This window comes from Sinohyriopsis cumingii, chromosome 15 (assembly GCF_028554795.1).
Source record: "Sinohyriopsis cumingii isolate HCF-2022 chromosome 15, ASM2855479v2, whole genome shotgun sequence".
Lineage (NCBI taxonomy): Eukaryota > Metazoa > Mollusca > Bivalvia > Unionida > Unionidae > Sinohyriopsis > Sinohyriopsis cumingii.
Genome location: NC_142975.1, coordinates 107,686,538 through 107,705,858, shown reverse-complemented (window position 1 = coordinate 107,705,858; position 19,321 = coordinate 107,686,538).

Sequence of the window (19,321 nt, the reverse complement as noted above, 5' to 3'; positions counted from 1 at the left end):
TTAAGTGTCAGGATTGGTCAGCAAGTTTGAAATGTATTCTTGATAATAACGGATAATGAGATCGTAGATAAACCCGATTGAACGGTTTTTGTACAATTTAATATCGAAGAGGTATTTGCGGTGTAGAAGTATATAAAATAAATCCTTGTTAAGCTTGATTTGATTTTTCAAGATTTATAACTGCCATCAGTTGCGTCACATAGATGATTCACTGCAATCGTTGAAGTTATACTTACAATTCCTGGTGGAATATATCTGCCAACGCCGTAAGGATCATGGTTATATTTTAGAATATCTGCCGGTGTGGTTATATTTCTCCATGACTCAACAATGTTAGGAAAGTTTTCGTTGATAATATTACTGAGTGCTAGTATTAAATCGGCGGCGCAAAATCCTGGAAATAGAAAATTTAGCAAATCTGTTTCAGCTATGGCATAATGATTAATATATACTTGCCCGATCTTTGTTCGTTTGCCGCCTAAATATTACGTGGATGCATTTATTACCTCAACGATAGCTAGATTAGCATATTTAAGGTCTGACACAATTTGAATTAAATGTTGTATTGTTTCAATGATTTTCTTCTGTAGATCATTATTAGGGTACTCCATAATATAATTTGTAACTAACTGTGTTAATGCTGTGGACATGGTTGTGTGTTCAATTTTAATTTATCAGCCAATGATCTGAAATCTCTTTCATAACATTATCAATCAGCTAATGAAAAAGGTGTTTTAGGAAATATTCATGACATTTTGCATTTGTGCACGTACATATATTTTATTGCAATGATATTAAGAAAACCGGCAATTGTTGTTGCAGCTGAAACACAAATTTTTACAGCTACTGGTGCCATCACAAGTGACGATGTTAGAGTTGATAATAACACACCCCTTACAGCAATAACAGCAGACGCTGAATAAACAATTTTGTCAACAATAACCACACGTCTGCGATATTTTATTTACTTTCTATATAATACATTAATTACAGGTACAGAACTTAATTCACGACCACATATTGGCGGATCAGTTAGTGTTTGTGACGGTAATGTTGAATACGAAATTGGAGTTTTTATTGTGTTTACGTAATTTATAAATTCTTTTAGTGGAGCCAACCCATACGAATCGAAATAAACAATTCCACGTGGATCAATTGAGTATGCCATCCGATGAGTTCCTGGACCAGAACAATTATCGAGATTAATAATGCCTCTTTCAACATTGTTTGATTTAAAAGGAAACTGATTCTGCAAAAAAAAAAAAACCTCTAAAACGTTTGATATTTAATTCGTTTGCTGCATCAAGTAAATCAAAGTTCGACCTTGGAATAATTAACGAAGTGTTCCTGGAAGTCTCAGACCTTTTCCGTACCGATAAGAGGTTCCTGGTAATCGTAGGCATTTCTCCCTTTCTTAAAATTCATGTCCTGTTGTTTTCTTTAATGCCATGCCAGAAATGGTTTCAACAGCACCAAGTTTACTACAGCTTATTGCCGCAAGAAGTTTAAATAGACCACTTGTTTTAATTGAGTCTTTGATGGAACTCGGAGAAAGATGAAGTTGAACTTTGGTTTTTTATTCTAAAGCCTTATTAAAATTTTTGAGTTGAGTCTTGGTGAATGATAATTTGTTTTGACCACCACTAGAAGTTTTATCTTTCTTAACGTTATTTTTGTTCCGCGTTTACTTGCAAGTTTTGATTGTAATTTGTTTCATCTGACCGGAAGTAGAGTAACATTAAAGTGACTATATGATATTATAAATATCACGAGTGATTTAATAACATATTTTTTACTGGAGCATCAAGAACTCTTATTCTTCCAACAATACTTTCAAGTAACATTGATTTGTCGCTGAGTATAACAGCAATTGCTTTGTAATTAGGAACAGCTACAGCGTCTCTCTTTACTCGAGCTCGAAAGTGAATATCAACGACATATTGTCTAGATAAATCAAGATGTTCCAATGAAAAGTAATAAATCGGATACAGACTTGTAAAATCTAATTGGGATATTTGCAAACCATTATCTATATTTTGATTAAGTCCCATAAATGTCATTAACCGATGATATGCAAGTACTAAATAATTTAATTCAAAATTTAATAATATATCTTCAGCTGGTTTTGATGTCCATTTATCTTAAATGAAACTTCAGGAACTCCAAGAAACTCCAAGTTTGTCAAATATCATTGGACTTTTTTCTTGCTAGTTTACTCGGTCAGTTTTATGAAAAACAATGAAAATATGCCTTGGCGCAGAAACACCTGGTTCAGATGCCATATGCCGCGTGAATAAAGCACTAACTATACTTTGAACACTGTCTTTGTCACGGAATGGTGTAAATGTTGTTAATTAAATACATGTACTCGGGTTTCGTTTCTTTTTCTCTGTACAACGATACCCGAGGGTGATTATAATATGGTCTATGTATTTCGAAATCGTGAGTACGATTCGTCCTGTGCCACACGTGCAAGGTGCCTTTGATAAAGAATAACGAAAATTCTAAAGGTATAAATACGTTACTACATGTAAAGGACCTTGACAATACTAATGGTTTTGTCAGCAAGCGGCCTGCTAAAAGGATTCGCACAACTCCAGCCGTAGGGCTGAGTTTTTGATGGTAGGAATATCCGGGGTGTCCGGTGTTGTCAGAGGGTAGAAACGTCCGTGTGTCCGGAGCGTTTAAGGTGCCGGAGCGTCTAATGTCTAGCGTCCGGAATGTCAAGAGTGACTAACGTGACCCAGCTGTAGAGCCGTCAAAGAACCAGGGGGACCGGAGGGTCTAATATTTCAAGTGTCCGGAGGGTCTAATGTTTCAAGTGATCATAGTATTCCGAGGGTCCGGAGTCTATATTGGTTGTGAAATTGATTCGGAGGAGCTGTAGAGCGGATATGCTGCACGGGTGACGGAGTGCATCTCCACACATGTATTTTTAGCTGTATGCTAATTTTGGGTTAGTAAGACCCAGTGTATTATTCAGGACTGGAAGGATAGATTGTATATCCGTTCTTGTTTAGTGACATAATTTCGCTACCTGAGCGAATACATTTTTTACTATGTGTAAAGACTTACATTGTTTACTATTTGAGTGAACTATATTCATCTTTCCATTATTGAATCATTTGTGAAATCATTTATCATTTATCCTGTGTGTTAGGGTTACTGACCTAAATTTATTTGTATATTTTTTTCATCTTTGAAACTGTGCGTGTTTTGTTAAATAGATCCAATATTTGGATTATAAATACGCACACATCTTCATCATCCACTACTCATATAAATCGCCACATTAAACCATATATCTGTGTCGTCAAAAACGTGTTCTGTTGTTAATCCGAAATATCCCACCCGGTTATCTTGTTACAGTCTGTCATTGTTGTTAACCATAAAAATATTGATTTACCGCCTGAATCTAGAAAAGAGAGCAATGTTTATTCTTCGGCAATCGCTGGAGTCATTACCGGCATACACAACAAAAGTTTTGTTAATAATACTCTACCAGCATTAATGTCAACACCTTCTAGCCAAAGAGCATCATCGTCAGTAGCCTTTCTTCTAAGTACAACTGTATGCTTGACCCAGATACTAACCTTTCTAACGTTTCAACAAAATCTAAAGATGGGAGACAGTGGAATTACGCATGAAAATCTCCTATTCCCCTTAATATCGATCAACGTGTTGAAAAACCTAAGTTGAAGCGTGCATTAACGCTAATCATTACATGCTGTGAATCAACATCACGGGTGTTAGCAGCGTTTCTTGGTTGTCCTGTAATATACTGTCTGTTATCAGGAAAGTCAGAAGTTTCTTTATTGTTGTAGCAGCATCGACGTCTTTTTGAATATTTTCAATATTTTTTCCATCAATGATGCATGTAGCACTGTCAAACAACGCAATAATGTTGTATCAGCTTTTAAAAGTTCCCCATCAACTTCAGTAAACGCTTCAGCATGTAATGCTTGTATCTTGAACTTGTAATTCAATTCGACCACGCTGATCTGATTGTCGTGCGTCAGAAGAATAATACTGATAATCGCGTATGGATTCATCTTTGAGAACTGGCGTATCCATGTCAAATGCTGGATCGGATATACGTTTGAACATTTTATTATAATTGTTATCGTCTAACACGAATACCACATCCTACTATTAAACCTGCCGTTATATTTTTTTTCTGACTGGGGTATATCATCAAACTCTGCTAGTTTTTGATTTTCAGCGTGATTTATTATTTTACTGATATTTGCAGGCATAACTTCAGTACTGGGTAATTTTACTGGTTGTTGGTTTTTTCATACAAATCGAGCTAATCTTTCTTTAATCGACTAAAATGCTTTACCGGCAACATTACCAATAGCACGAATACCTTTATCACAAATGGCCTCAATAATCTTCATCCCTAATTGTTCTGCAATCTTTATTGCTTTTGGAGCCATCCTTCTGAGTAAACCCATAACAAAATCACACAGTCCATCTCCGTAAATCGCTTCGTAAGTTGGCAATCGTGAACTTACTACCCTAACTATTAAACGCCCACGTTGATCAGTGTGTATACTCATTTTTAAATTACATGCTGATTAATTAATTGTTTCAGACGCTGTAATAGGCATCAGTAATTTCATTAATAAAAGAATGATAAATGTTGCGATCCATAACACCGCATGTAAATGAATAATTTCTGGAGAATTATTTCCTGCACGTTTTCCTCCGATCAGAATTTCTAATATATCTACGTCCGAAAGAATACTTCAGGACAAGTAATAGGACCATTTCCTTGAGTAGAAAAGCCACTTCCAGTTGCTCCTTCTTCCTCACATATTGTATCATCCTCTTTTTTCCTCCATAATCTTGAGGGTGATCTTTCTACTTCTGTATTTTAAGTTGCTGCTTCATTTACTTTTCCTTCTGTATTCTATCTTGTTGTTTTTATTTAATATTCGCATCTACTTTATTCTCAAAAACCTCAAAATTATAAATATCTTGCTTAGACTGGATTCGCGGAGTATTAGTAGCGACAGCGACACGAAATACATCTTTTCTCCAATCAGTAGCTTTTAGAGTATTAATATACTCGGGTATTTCATACTTATCTCTTTCATAATATACAAACGCGACATTACAAGTTTCGGTTTAGCGTTATTATCACATATATAGAATATTTTAATATTGGAAGAAATCGGAATTTTTAACAATAAAACGAGTATATTGTTGAATGCTCTAGTATTGAAAGAGACCGTAAGGAGTATCTTTTTTGAGTATTTCAGTAGTGGAAGAGACCGTAAGAAATATCATTGTTGGGTCTTCTTGAAGTCTTCCTGTAGTGTAAGGGGACCTTAAGGAATATCCTTGTTGAGTATTTCAGTAGTGGATGAGACAGTAAGGGGTATCTCTGTTGAGTATTTCAGCAGTTGAAGAGACCGTAAGGAATATCCTTGTTGAGTCTTCCTGTAGTCTTCCTGTAGTGTAAAGGGACCATAAGGAGTATCCTTGTTGAGCATTTCAGTAATGGAAGAGATCGTAAGGAGTGTTTCAAACTCTTCAATATATTTAGGGCGTTTTTTTAGATTTTCGCACATGATCTGCATTGCTTTTTTTGTTAAAGGCTCTATGATAAAGAAATAATTCTAAATTTTTGCGTAACAAAATTGTTGGCGGCTATTCTTCCTATTACAGGGTAAATTTGCCAATAGCAAGACATTTTTGAGTGACCCTAGACATGAATAACATCGTTAGAAACACACACACACACACACACACACACACACACACACACACACACCAACACACACACACACACACGCCCTAATTTTCCATAATCAAACAACTAATAACATAAATCTCATAAAAATAGAGACGTAAATACAGAAGCACATACATGAGATTTGTTACATGACATATATTCTTTATGACACCATAACAACTGATTAACATCTTTTCTAAAACATTTGAGCAAAATGTGCACAGACTCTGCGGGAATGTTTCATGTGGCATGTTCAGCCTCGCTCTTTCCTTTATGGTGAAAACCTTCCAAGGATACATTTTGATTCCACATTGAAAATCTATTTTTCCATCTCATATTCTTTTGATAGTTAATATGAAAGCTGTTGTGGTTTTTTCATGTCCTTTTATGTCCTTCATACCATCATTTTAGTTTCCGTATTAACTGAAACTAATACTGGAACAATTTTAGAAAACTGGTAGTGAACACTGCATTTTTGGATCTGCTGTACCAAACAGTTGTCTTTCATGGCCTCTACAATTACGGTCTGGAAAAAGAACATATTCAGCAGCCTTTCAGAAAACTACTACGTTCTTGTTTGTACAATTTTGTATAAATGTTCTTTATAACAGGTTGTCACAAAGTGACGCTTATAGAGAACTCCTTTTCAACCGATGATTTGTATTGACACCGGTTGCAAAATATACAGTTTTACATATACTCCACTAATTAGTGACCGATATGGATTAAATGATAAGAATATTTTATTAATTAAATTGTAAAGTCAATGTCCACACAAGTAGCCAAAACTGTTATATCTAAAAATAGCTATTGAACTCTTGTGCTAATGGTGTTGGTCCATGAGGTCGAGTGTTACTTTTCATTTAAGCATGTAAGGATGCAAATTTCTGTCCATCTATGAAGAACACATTAATTTGGGCCGAAGAACAATTAATTAGATTTATTTGGACATATGTTTGTTAAATCGCTATGCTGCAATGATTTCGAGTGTATGTGTCGGGCGACGAGGTGATTCTTAATTAAGCTGTCGTTTACTTAACCGTTAGGCGACTAGAAGATGAAACGTTACCTTCGATTTTTATATCGGAACTGTCAGATTTGAAATTTTCCAGATGTGTTGTTTTGAATTCTATAACTCATGCTAAGCACAATTTCGGGACCTAGTTTTAAAAGGCGGTAAAACTATTTAATCCTGATTGGTTACGCTAAATAAGGGGCGTGGTTCCCACACGAAAATTCTTGGGGTTAAATTGCCATCATCGAAAAAGAGTGAACATATCAGGGACTCCGAGAGTAAATTTGGAAGAAGTTCTCTCGTAAAAGATTGGTCAAAGGGATCGGATGTCTGGAAAGTCAACGGTCACAGTTTGGCGGTAGAAGTGAACAAAGCTTTAAAGCACAAGGAGCAGCAGAGGGGGCGAACAGACCAAGGGAAAGGGGGAGGTTCCAAATGCCAAAAATAAACTTTCCTCGAAAATCGCAATTTGTTTTTAAAAATTCGCGATTGACTCAGTACCTGGTATGAGACAACCCTACCAAAGAACTTAATAAGCTCTAATTGACTTACCTAGCCTATCGCTGATAAGTTTTTCTGATCGCTAAACATTGCAGGAGAAGTCAGCGATCGCGTCGGTGCCAAGTTTGAGACATTGCTCTTTCTGCTGCTATAAATTAAATCAGTATTATATCAATAATGGTAAACATCGAAGAAGCATATACCACTAGATTAGCTTGATAGCGATTAGTGGCAATACATAAATATCTTCCCGTGTGAGATTCTGTCAGATAAAAATTACAAGCCCTTCAAGAATCTCAAGCTGAATTTGATACAGCTACAGAACAATTATTTAAACCAATTGTCAAACCAACCGAAAAGATCGCTGAGGCTACAACTGCATCACAGCTGGTTATCGCGGAATTACCAAAACAAATTACCGAAGCTATGGAGTCTGCTGACAAAACACGTGCTGAAATCGAGGATGTTAAAAGTCTTGTCAAGGATTTGTCTAAACCAGAATAAAAAACTAGATGTTTTACTCAGCAGGGTTATACGCAAGTTATGACCGATCCTGATGCTGTAGCTGCGACGGGATATCACCTACGGCATCAGCTTCTATAGCCAGAATTTTATAACACTCCAGAGCACGAGTGGACTGCTAAAGTCTTTCGTGAGAACAAGGATATTTCACAAATCAGTAAAAAAAATATAAGAGCGAATATGAAGACTGTGTTGAAAAAGTTAATTAAATAAAAAATGGTGTTTCAACTCCAACAAATCAGCGATTTCGACCAAGGAGACAACTATCACCTGAAGGTGTAACCGGACGTGGTTTTTCTACAGGAAGTGATCTTGTTACTCCATGCCCCAGCAATATTCTCGATTACGTGCAACGGCTAGAAATTCTGATTGGAGGAGCTCGTGCTGGAAATAATTCTCCGGAAATAATTAATGAAATCTCTGATATCTGTCGACGATTACTTCAAGGCGGTTTCATGGATATTAATGTTTACCGGGAATTTATTGATGAAATCTTGGATGGATACCATAGTGACTAATTGTCACTGCTATTAAACGAATAACTAACAAATAAGATGATCATTCATGACTCTCACCGCAAACCCCTGAGGGTTAGAGTAGTAAACTCACGCTTACCAGTTTACAGCGCGTATTACGGGGATGGACTCGGCAATGTTGTTCGGGGATTATTTACTTGGATAGCTCCAAAGGTTGGTCCAACTGCAAAACAATTATCAATGAAAGCCATTGATGTTATTTGTGAAAAAACTCACGGCAATCAAAGACAAAATAGTACAATTATTACGACGAAAGATGGTTCAGCAGCAACCAGTAAAATTACTAAGCACCGAGGCTATATCCGCAAATATTAGTGAATTAATAAATCAAGCCGCTAATAAAAAATTAGCAACGCTGGTTGGTGTACCTTCCGCCGAAGAAATAGAAAAAATATAACTTCGAGTTTGATACAGGAAGTGGTCTTCGTGTTAGACCATGATTTATATCATAGCAATTATAATACAAAATATTCAAACGTATATCCAACACAGTATTTGACATGGACGCACCAGTCAACAAAGATGTGTCTGTGAGTGATTATCAGTATTATTCTTATGATGCACGGGCACCTGACGCACAGGGAAGAATTGAATTACAAGTTCAGGATACAGGTAGATATTTTCTTCCCACTGAAGCATTGATTGAAATCGTAGGGTAGTCTCTTAAAAGCAGATGGTACCGTATACGGAATTGATGATCGTGTTGGTTTTGTTAAGAACGGCGTAATGGCGTTATTTATTAGCGCTACATACAGCATTGACGGAAAAAATATTGAATCGATTCAGAACGACGTCAACGTTGCTACAACGGTAATAGCTCTTGTAAGACATTCCGATGACTACACAAGATCGGCTGGTCCAACGACGATGTTTGCAAAGGACACATCTGATCATCCGAAATAGAGAAACGTAAAATACTTGAACAATGGAAAAAACATTACCACCGACAAATATTCTCCGATACAATAATAAACCACAAGGAGAAGGTCGTCATGTATCTCCGGAAATCGTAAATATAACCCCGTTGGTCGCTGTCAACCTCGCCTGTGATATCGTTGATGGAAGTTATAACACAAACACAACAATATCAAATCAAGCACAGCAATGATGTATTTTGTATTCGTTTACCGCACAAGCCACACTTGGATCTCTCATCACAAAAGATCCAACCAATCCCGTCTACCTAAGGTGTCATAATGCACTGCTATCAAGAATAAATTTGAAACTAACTGACCATTCTGGAGATTTAATTGACATTCGTAAAGAAAGGGTGAGTCTGATTTTATAAGTAAAATCGTGAAAATGTATAATTTATCGTAGTGTTCGTATCAGGAAAACAGTAAAAACCTCAAAAACAGCACACACAAAAATAATTCTCCACGTAGTCTTTGATAAATCAAACGTGGATATTTTTTGCTTGACATATTTTCACTTTCACTATCTTTGACTCTCAAGAAGTCTAACTTTCATTTTCATTAGACATAATTTTTCTTAATTGTCTTAATGCGAGAATTAATTGTCTTTGTTTCTGCCTCATATTCACAAGATAAATCCGATCTAATTTTTTCAATTGCACGAGAGAATGAGACGAATTCCTCCGCTTCAGTTTCTTTTACAGTAGCCAACGATTGATGCATCGCCATTTGAATTTTTTTTTTACAAATATGTATTCGGATGGTAACATATATCTTCCCTCGTCCTTACTTTCGTGCAATGTCTCAAAATCAGAAATATTTTTTTCCAGAATTTAATTCATCAGATATATTTATGCCGTCACGCTCTAATAATTTTAATAGCAGAACTTACACCGTTGATATTTTCGTAATTCATTATACAGTATATATATCACACCAATATTTTACACCAAAACTACTCAACCCAATGTGAAAACCTAACTTACCAAATGATATGCTAGCAGGCTGAGGGGCACGGAAACACAACACCCCATGTGAACCCTAACCTGCCAAACAACAGTCTAGAAGGTTCCGGAGGGCGTGTTGCGAGGACGAAACATTCCCCATGTGAACACCTAGCTTACCAAATGATATGCTAGCAGGCTCAGAGGAATATACCTAAGGACAGCACAACATGTAGATGTATAACGACGGCACATTCCCGATATGAGCCACTATATTGCCTTATGACATTCTAGCAGGCTCAACGAGTATATATAATCTTAATTTTAACTTGTCATAAAGACAGCACCACATATATATTTACACTATTTACCTTGCCTCTCCTAGATTGCCTTATGACATTCTAGTAGGTTTGACGAGTACATATAATCTTAATTTTAACTTATCATAAAGACAGCACAACATATATATTTACACTATTTACCATGCCTCCCCTAAATTGCCTTATGACATTCTAGTAGGTCTGATGAGTACATATATTCTTAATTCTAACTTATCCTAAGGACAGCACAACATTTACATTTTAACTATAACTTAATTATAAAGACAGCACAACATACGGAGGCCTTCTCTACATTCAAAACATTTCAGCACACTCCCCCCACCGAAATTAGCCGGGAGGGGGTGTGCAAAAGAGCACCAAGCCGTGGTGACGACGTGGGAGAGTGTGAATTTTTCTGTTGAAGTTCGAACTTTGGGGTGAACCCCCAATTATATATAAAATCGCGAAATATCGCCTACGTCGACAATATGACTGTCACTGGATTCGAACTCAAAGCGTCGAGAACGATAATTTGGAGCTCTACCAATGCGCCACGAAACCTTGTTATTAATATATGTTCATAAATTATTATTCAGTTGCCTATGTTGAATTGCAATAAAATAATAAAAATTATTATACAGTTACCTTTGGATTGCAAAAAAATAATACAATTTGAATTTAGTTCTACTTAACAAGTCAGGTTTGAAAATTTATTTATATTCTGGATAATATATAATACCTATAAAATAGGAAATGGTGTGTATTTCAACGTGATTGTGCAATCTTCTGAAAATCAAGGGAAGGAACTCTATCAACTTTTACACAATCCGCGTCAGAGTTATATCCGCTATCTGTATCTAACACTAAGAAAATGGAATCTAGTTTTCATACAAGTATGAAAACGCTGATTTGGTTATTTTATTTGCAACACGTTGGACTGAACGCGGATTAATACCGAAATACTTGCCAGCTTCGTTCATTGACTGAAATATCATGTCTTTGCCGGTTTTAATATTGACAGATCTTACTGCTTTCCTAGCAATCGTTCTACATCTCCCAGTATTCCCACGTGCAGAATTCTCGCTCTGTGTGATAGCTTGCAGGTTAGATAAATTATTATTAAGTTTTCGGACATCAATATGATCGATCACAAGACCGTCTTTGATCACCCCGTAAAAAGTCTCGAATATGAACATATGATTGTGATACTTTTTATTCCCAGCGGTGAGCGTTAGATAACCAGCATTATTAACAGCAACAACAGGTTTTTTCGTTGACAGTGTCTGACTACACCATCACGAGATGCTTCATAATTCTCAATGATAGGATGACTGACACATTATTTTTGCTCCATTTTATATATAATATTACTTGTCTAAATTACAGAACCTTGCTATGTAATCGTCATATAACTTTGTCGCAGTCGTTATTTTTTAAATCATAATATCGCTTCAGTTCTCTTTATCTTTTACCACAACACTGCAGACACAGCTGTGTTTTGCCTCTAACTCCAACACCATATCGTAAGCAGGGTTTTGGACCTAGACTCCCTCTTTTTACACTTGGCGAACGTTGTCCGCAAAATTCATTTACGCAGGATTTGTTACAAGGAGTTGAAGACCCTATCATCAGCCATTTGCACTGATTTCTTATTTGATTCACTATATATAATATTTTTTTTTAAATTTAAATACTTATCTTATTTAAAGCATGGATGAGTTTACGAGATTATGTACAATCCAGCCTTGGAAAACTTCCAGATTCAATCTTTACAGAAGAACCCCTGACTTGCGGAGGCGAACTCTGACTGATCTGTCTATTATTCTGATTAATATTATTAGGGATGCTAAAAAAGAATTTCGTGATGATGGGGCATCTCACACGTGGTCGACATTTAAAACTATACTCGATGACAAAGTCATCGACAAAGGTGGGGACTCTGTCATTGATGCTATAATGAATGATACACGGGCGAAAACTATTATCTATTATATCAACGATCAGAAATATCTTTTCAGAATAAAGTTTATTGAGCTAGCAGATTCCGCTACGTGGATTATCCGTGACAAACGTGACCCTGTCCTTGCTAATGGAAAAACTGCTGTGTTAAGTAAAAATTACAACCCAGGAATGCTGACTGGTAATGACAGACCATATTACGCTCGAGCGTATCCTGTGACCGCGGTTATTTATGGAATCTATCCAATACATTAAAAACCAAGTGTTGATAATCTGAAGCAAATGAAATCTTCAAATATAAATTGTGTAGCCGAACGAGTAACAGAGCATTTTACAAATGCGATGCGTTGAAACAGTCTGACATCTCTACGTCGTGAAAAAATAAACAAATGGGCTGATTCAGTCTACAATAAATGATGTTGCTAAGTTAGAAAAAACACTAAAAATTTCCAATGATAGTAAAAACAATAACAGGAGAAGTATTGTACGAATCGAAATATAATTCGAAAGGATCTCCGATAAACATGGTTGATCATAACGCTCACGCGTGGACCAGCGCAGTAACAGTGTTTCCAATAGATCGAACTGTAAGATTTTACCCAGAGAATTCTGGGAGAAATATGTTTGATTTTATTAATGAAATAAGTGAAAATGATTCTGCGTCAGTGTGGCTATTTAGAAGTTCAGATGATGGAAGATATCATCAAATTGTACGCGCCAACGGCGAAATATATCGTAAAGAATCTCTCCTCGAAGAAATTAAAAATCTTGCGCAGAAATTTTTAACAGAATACCTAGCAATTGCTAAATAATTGTTTCACCGTTCCGTCAGTTGCAGCCCACGCTGCCAGAGAGAAAAAATTAGTGGAAGCCAACACGATTTGAATTTCTCGAAGATGTTCAGTTAAGTTGTATTGAATACGGACACGGTGGATTGTGGAAGACCAAGTATAATTACAACGACGCTATCTCTGCTGATATGGTTGCGTGTTATCCAGGAAATTTTCTTGGACTTGGAGAGTGTTCTGGATATTTTAAGCGATTTGGACACCCCACACACGAGCTGACTAGAATATCGATAAATGGACCTATACCTGATTTTGACTTGACAGGATTTGCTCGTGTAGTATCATTTGAAACAGCTAAAGATCTTCATCCGTGTTGTTATATTTGGTTTGGTAGACACTTTTCAGAAAAACGTTGGCCTTCAATAGTGTTATTACGATATATGCTTGACTGTCAAATATTAATATCGTTTGTTGTCGGCGAAGCAATTATATCATATCACGCGCAGACCAAAGTTTGGTTACCAACACCTGAACTACTCCCTTATCCTGCTGACGTTGACGACTTTGATGAGCGATTAGACATTTTCGCGAAACGTACCACCGAAGAAAGCATTGCAAAAGATCTCGGTAGAAGAATAATCGGTAAATTCACCCTAGAAGGGGCACATGATCATAAACGTCATTATGCACGATTAAGTCTAGATGATGCTGAATGTGATTTTATAATCGCTGATGCAACGAAGAGAAATATATTTATAAGTCGAGAAAACGCTTATCTGTCTAACGGAACACGGTTGGGTACAATTTTTTGTTATATTGATGGAGAATCACCTCAGTTTACTCATTTAAGATCTTCAATGCTTGCTTATGTTTCTATAAATTTATTATCGATGATAAATAGATGCCCCCTAGACTGCAGTCAGAGTTTCAACAGATTCGTTTTACATCGATAAAAAATATGCAACGTTGTTCAACGGATTCGTTTTACATCGATACAAAATATGCAAAGTTGTTGACTTAATTTACAACCACTAATGCACAGTGGGGTTCGTGGAGAACAAAACAAGAAATGTTATTTAATTATGATCCATGTGCGGATGTTACAATTAAAGATATTTATTATAAAAAAATAATCGGATATCAGAATTGTCGTTGGATTCATCCGTGTATGATCCAGTACCCAGACACAAAACCGTATAGTTGAACGGGCCGGGAGGTTCTGTTAAGACGACTCGAGTGATCGAATTATTTCGACAGAATTTAGATGATATGACCGTGCTAACATCTACACACAGATCGCGAGAGAAATGAAACACCGAGGAGTGCAATCATGTATTTATCATAGCATTTTTCGATACAGCGGTGGCACATGACTCCTGACCGAATGGTCGAGAAATATATTCCAAAAATCATCATTTGGGATGAAGTGTGCACAGTATCTAAAGACACATTAAAAATATTTCTTGATTGGATACTGTTAAAGAATACAGCTGTGATAATGTGTGGCGATTATGGTCAACCATCAAAGTTTGTTGGGTCCTTTCCGCACGGGTGGCTAAAGAATTTTGTAGATTATTGCTCGGAGATAACTGATGATCATAGATCTCTTGATGAAGAATTTAAGGAATTTAAGAAATTAATCAGACTACAACTGATAAAATTCAGTGTAAAATAGCGCGCAAAATAATTCCAGAAACTTCTTTAAACGACTTTTGGGAAACGTGGAGACCAAACGATTTGATAGTGGCAAGTAGAAAGATAGTTCGCGATACACTTGAACGACGGCTATTTGAAACGCATAAAGAAAAATTCTCAGCGTTACGTGTACCGTTGTGTTATGGACCAGCTGAGACACGACGACACAATATCGACGTTGATATACCAGGACAGACTGAGAAACAGAATCTCGTATTAAATGATGTTGGCGCAGTTGATATTAATGTTGTCGAAGATGCGTTATCCTTGGACAAATCTCCGTGGACGCTAGGATATGCAATGACAATACATTCATCTCAAGGGTTAACTATTTCTGATACAGTTGTTTGGATTGTTGATGATCGTTTCGAATAGTCGAATTCAGTTTATCTTGCAGTGTCTCGAGTCAGAAGAATTTCTCAGCTGCGGAGAATTGTCATGGACGCATCAGAAACCATCAATATGACATTGACAGTGATATAATAAGAAAAAAATTAGTTAGTTATAAACAATGTGACAAAAATAAAATAAACGAGACTTTGATCTTGAATAATCATTGTGTAAGTTGTAATTGTATAATGTTGTGGCAGTACTCGAATAATAATAATCCAAGACAATTTACCGTGGATAGAAAAGATAACAGTCGCGGTCATACAGGCGAAAATACGATGCTGACTTGTCTTGAGTGTTATCGACGTAGGGGTGCTAGTTAATTGATCGGGGTGGTAATTGTGCATCCTTGGCAATTACTTGTAATTGTTCACGTGTAAATCCACGTTGAGGAGCAGTTGAATATAATTTGTAGATTGCAGGTCTACCAGTAGATCTTACAACGCTGGAAATTTTATGCGATGTGATACTCCAGATAGGATCAGTCTTTTTACCACCTTCATGTTCACTAGGTTCATAGAAGTATCTGACAATGACAATACCTAATAATGGCTACGCTGAAAAATCACGTCGTTGTATTAATATACGCGCGCCTGTGATTGCATTAACTTGTTTCAACGCAGTTCGAGTTATTTCATTGTTTAGCGCAGCTATCACACTTGGTAATCTTGCAACCCATTCACGAGATCTCTTGTCTTGAATGAATTCCTTCGCGTATTGATATCCAAATAACCGTTCAGCACGTGATTAAATCGTTCAACAATTGCCTGATCACGATGAATTGCAGTATGTCCTCGACTGATGGTGACGTTATGTTTTTTCATCAACGATGATACTGCACCCTGAAATTCTTTGCCAGGATCAATCTGTAGCAGCTGTGGCCATCGTAGACCACCACTTTGATAAATTAGTTCAAACGCAGAAGCAACTTCAGCAGCTGTCTTTGTTGATAACGATTCTTCTTCCTTGTATCTACTTGCAACATCAACGACAGTTAACGCGTATTTGTATGTTATTTCACGTCTACGTGCTTTAATGGTATCGTGTGGTAGAAATAATATATTAGCCTGATGAACTTCATTTGGCACGCTGACATCAAAATGTGCAAAGTGAATTCGTTTAGGCGGTGGAAGGTACATTTGCCATATTGCCTGTCGTGCTAACCACGCTTCGACAGTAGAACGTTCGACACCTGCTGTTTCGGCGCGTTTACTAATCGCTGCTCTACCCTTCCAATATCCTTTTGTAGAATAATAAATCGATTCCATTATAATAATAATCGGTTGATTAATTACCAGCTCCTAATACAAACTTACCTTTCATCGCGGATCTTACTAACCAATTAGATAATGATTCCTTGAAAGATTTATTCGTAATGGAATTTCGCGCATGGATTAATTTTACATCTGCGATATGTCTATGCTGTAGATTTTTACTTTTATGAGCTACACCATGATCATGACAAGCTCGATCAATTTCATTTATTATATACTCGCCAGATCTTGGTTGATCTTGATTATCACGTCTGATATCAAGTCTGGTTCCAGGGCCACAATAATTATATCCTGGGAGGTATTTTTCTCCGGAGAATTTAGCCCATGGAGTCACGGATACTTTGTTAACTTTGTTGCAATATCACCTCCTCGTTTTTTTATATATATTCTCTGGCACTGACTTGTTACCTGACTGTGTCAAGGGAATAAATTTAAATTTCTTTGTACCACATTATTCACACTTACCTGTAACCGTTGACCTGTTATTTTTTGTTAGTGTACCTGTGGAGCTACGAGTCCTGCATTTCACACAGTATAAATCCATATTTATTTATCTTTTATACAACATGAATGTAATTGATTTTTCTGCAAACGAGCGCGTAAGCCGGTCAAGCATCATGCTGGGCTACCAAATTCTTTCCGAATGATCATAATAGGTCCATCTGGGTCTGGTAAAACATAACTGCTACTTAATTTGATAATGAGATGGTCATATGGAATAAATTGTATTAAGTTGCTCCGTCAGTGGATGATCAACGATGCTACGAAGTACTTAAGGAATTTAATGAAAGTGGAAAGTTGTTAGACGAGAACGGTGATCATGTCATCGTGTTTATTACTGATATTAATGATGCGCCATCTGTAGACGACCTTGATGTATTCGTTAACAATTTAGTTGTATACGATGATGTAATGTTGGATAGACAGACAAACACTTCTAGAATATTTTCCAGAGGTAGGCATACACACACAGATGTGATTTATGTTACTCAGCGGTATACATAAATACCAAAAGTGATCATAGATAACTGTAATATTCTTGTAATATTCTTGTTGTGTTTAACGGGGTTGATACTCACACGTTGCAAAATATTCGTCGCACCTGGTGAGACGTTGACATGGATATAACCAAGTTTAGAAATTTATTTAGTCAGACTCGGTTATCTCCGCATGGATTTATAACAATAAATTTACATGATCCTCGAACACGTTATTGAATTGGTCTTGATACAAATTTTGGATAATAGCAGCAGAAAGGGCACTGTCTCAAACTTGGCATCTACGCGATCGCTGACTTTTCTTGCGATTTTTCGCGATCAGAAAAACTTATCAGCGATAGGCTGGATAAGTCAATTAGAGTTTAGTAAGTTCGTTGACATGGTTTTCTCATACCAGGTACGGAGTCAATCGCGATTTAAAAAAAAAAAAAAAACCAATTTTGTTGCGATTTTCGAGGAAGACTTATTTTGGCATTTGGAACCTGCCTCCTTTTCCTTGGTCTGTTCGCCCCCCCCCCCCCCGCTGCTCAAGGTATTTGCATCAATTTCATGTAGGTCGTTGATACTAATATAATGATTTGTGTGAATTTAATTGGTTATATTAGCATGAATTTATTTGTTTAAAGTCATAGATCAATATTCTTGATATGCATATATCTGTGATGAATTCAGATATCTGAATTCGTAGAATAATCTTCTTTATATAAGTTTGACGAATTGTTTGAATTTTTGTCGTCTTGATTGTTATAGGAATCTAAGAATTTCATGCATAACTTTAGTTGATACGATTATCGACAATCTGTTTAACTTCACCGACCGTAGATGATTTCATATATGCTAAAGACTTGAATGTGTGTATTCGCTGAAAATAATGTAGCTAAGTTATATAATGAATTTCGTTTATTTATTTAATTGAGACGAGAATGGAACTGTCTCGTGTAATGTTTATGGGAATCAGTGATGAAATAGCCATTAGGAAGTACATTAATCTTGTGAAACTCGGTTTGTTTATGGTCTGTCAAGTTTAGCTTGACCATATAACCTTCTGTCAGTTTGAATTCCGATAGAACGATATCTGACATAACGAGAGGGGAGTAATGATTTGTTCCCAGTAGGACAAATGAAAGAAGCTTTAGGTTGCTTCTCTGTTTATTTGAAAGGGGAATTAGATCCACTGACGTATCCATATAAGTATCTAATGACGTACCCACGTACCTTCTTATCCGAGTATCTACGTATCTACTTAATTACGCTTCCACCTATCCGCACAACGTTTGAGGGCCGAAAGGAGGCGAGACAGTAGGGAGGTCGGTAAAGGGAAAAAGCGAAAGGACCTAGAGTAACCACCATAGTGAAGTTGGAGTGGACCGGAATAAGCAGGTTATGAAGTTGTACAAGGCAATGACTTCGATCTCTCACTCGATTATATGATGAATTAATTCTATCATTTACAATAGATCGGCTATTTGTATAAATATATTTGTGTTTGAAATTCGGTGAAAGATTTATTCCAAAAAGAAGTGCATCCTCCTAATGCAGTTTATGTAATTGTTTATGTAAATGCAATGCCCCCACTTGTTTATGTAATTGTTTAAATTCTTTTGGGTTTTTTCTTCATGTATAAGGGCTCTTGTCATTCTGTTCTATATATCTGCTCAGATATCTTTTTATTCCATCTATGATTTCACACTTTGTTTTAATATTTACTCGATCCGGGCAACA